Source organism: Octodon degus, unplaced genomic scaffold (assembly GCF_000260255.1).
Source record: "Octodon degus isolate 3935 unplaced genomic scaffold, OctDeg1.0 scaffold00043, whole genome shotgun sequence".
NCBI lineage: Eukaryota > Metazoa > Chordata > Mammalia > Rodentia > Octodontidae > Octodon > Octodon degus.
In genome coordinates this window covers 12,786,667-12,788,756 of record NW_004524619.1, presented here as the reverse complement: position 1 = coordinate 12,788,756, position 2,090 = coordinate 12,786,667, and the positions used below count along the sequence as shown (strand labels likewise).

The 2,090-nt window shown below is 42.8% G+C and overlaps 1 pseudogene; it reads right to left on the bottom strand.

Annotated features, from left to right (window-relative positions):
* LOC101583377 overlaps positions 1–1,015 on the bottom strand; it is a 6,699-nt pseudogene extending 5,684 nt beyond the window's left edge.
* Between the last annotated feature and the right edge of the window lie 1,075 nt (positions 1,016–2,090).

The window sequence follows — 2,090 nt, the reverse complement described above, 5'->3', positions numbered from 1 at the left end:
ACCTCCCCTGAATAAATGAGACTTGATCAGAATCCTGTCTTGTCTCCATTCTTCATGTCTCCTGTCCTTTGTCCCCTCTTCAGTTCCCCGCTGCTCCCCCAGGTGACCTTTGTTGACTGACCTGCTGGTTCGGGACAGGGCCTAATCTCTCATATCATGAGAACTTGGGTAATTGCTGCTTAAATAGCTATTTTTACTTGAATATCCATCATCTCTTGGAGACAAATAAACATTGCTAGGAGAGGGCAGAGGTTCCCTTTGAGGTAGGCCTCCGTAACTATCTCTTCCATGTGATACAGGGGCTCTTCCTCCCATTCCACTGCTGCTTCAAACTGGTCCTGAAGGAGCTGATCTTTTAGGAGAAGGACCCCCACTTTGTGATGGTGGTCCCCTTTTCACTGGAAGGGGTCCTCTGGAAGAACTCAGGTGAAAATTCATGGAATAGCCACCATCATCCATGTGCCCTCCATGTGAGGGAGGTCGCCTATTTCCTCCACTTCCTCCTCTTCCTCCTCTAAGACCTCTGAGAGGACCTCTGCTTCTGGGAGGTAGAGGTGCTCATCGTCTACCACTTTCAAATGATGGTTTCGTGTCTTGTTCCACTTTGATGGCTTTTCCATCTAAGGATTTTCCATTCAAGTCCCTGGCTGCAACCTTAGCATCTGCTGGGCTTTCAAACAAAAGCAAAAGCAAAAGCAAACCCTCTTGATGTATTGGTTTTTCAGTCTTTCATCAGGAGTACGTCCACTATCCATCCATATTTTCCAAATGCTGCTTCAAGGGCTTTCTCATTTGTTTCTGTATTAAGCCCACCAATAAAGAGCTGTCCTGGGTGATCTGGTTCAGCCTGTAAGTCTGTGGAAGGGTGGCAACAGTCTGAAACTCCCACAAGGTCACTGGCAGGGAATGACCACAGAGCCTGACACAAATGACAGGCACAGAACTGAAAAGCCACTAGCACTACTGGCAACAGCATCAGCCCTTTAGCCCCGACGGTCATGTGAGGTGCATTCATTGCTGTTTCCTGTGCATCTGAGGAGCTGGAGCTAGCAGCTGGGTGACTTGTCCCCCTTTGTGCGCCTCCATCTGGTCTCTCAGGGTTCCGGTGCTCTGGAGCTAGTACTGTACAAACAGGAGCACTTACCTTTCTTTCCTATACTGTCTCTCTGCGAGGGATAATTAAGCCCTTAATTAATATATACTGAAGAAATGGATGTGTTGGCTATTACTAGGTTAAAGAAGGAGATGAAGATGGTAATATGTATTGGAAAAGAATTGGCCAAGTTTAGTAAGAGGCACACAGAAGAAAGAGGACAGAGAGACAGAAAGAAAGAGCTGTGTACAATTTCCAACACTATCAATCCTGCCATTCCTCCTCCAGTGTGTAGAATTTTAGTAATCACTGAGCACCCACTTCATTCAGTGTTTCAGTGTCTGGCCCAACTTATCCTTGCATTCCTGCAAGCCCAACAGGGCACCCACAGCTTATTCCATGAAGTATTTCTTTAATTACACCTACTTGCCTTGGCTGAAATTGAATTAAAGCAGAACCTTTAAGAACCCAACTTTACATTAAGAAGGCTTAAAAAGTAGAGTAAACATTTATTGCATGATTGATGTATCTCTGTGTCAGTGGGCTGTTGAAGTCCCCCAATACATAGGGGCTGGGGAGATGGCTCAGTAGAATAAGTGCTTCCCTGGCAAGCACAAGGGCCTGAGTTCAATCCCTGGTTCTGCAAAAACAAAAAATAAAAGTCCCCCAGTACAATTATGTTATTACTCATTTGATTTTTCATTTCCATTAAAATTGGTCTTATACAGTCGTATTGTCAATTTCTGCTGGTCTTTTGAAAGGAACAGGGTTTTTTTTTTCTCTTTTTACTGTTTTCATTTCCACTTTTGAATTTCTTATAACCTCTTTGTAATTGTCTTATTTTATTTTTTTTTCTTTAAATGAATTTCACACATTTATATCTGGCAATCTGAACAACTAATTTGAAGTGGCATCATGTAATACAGCAACCATTATTGAATTCCTATTACTTTGTTTAGAAAAATCTTGTATAGTTTTTAATGTTGTTTTTTATCAC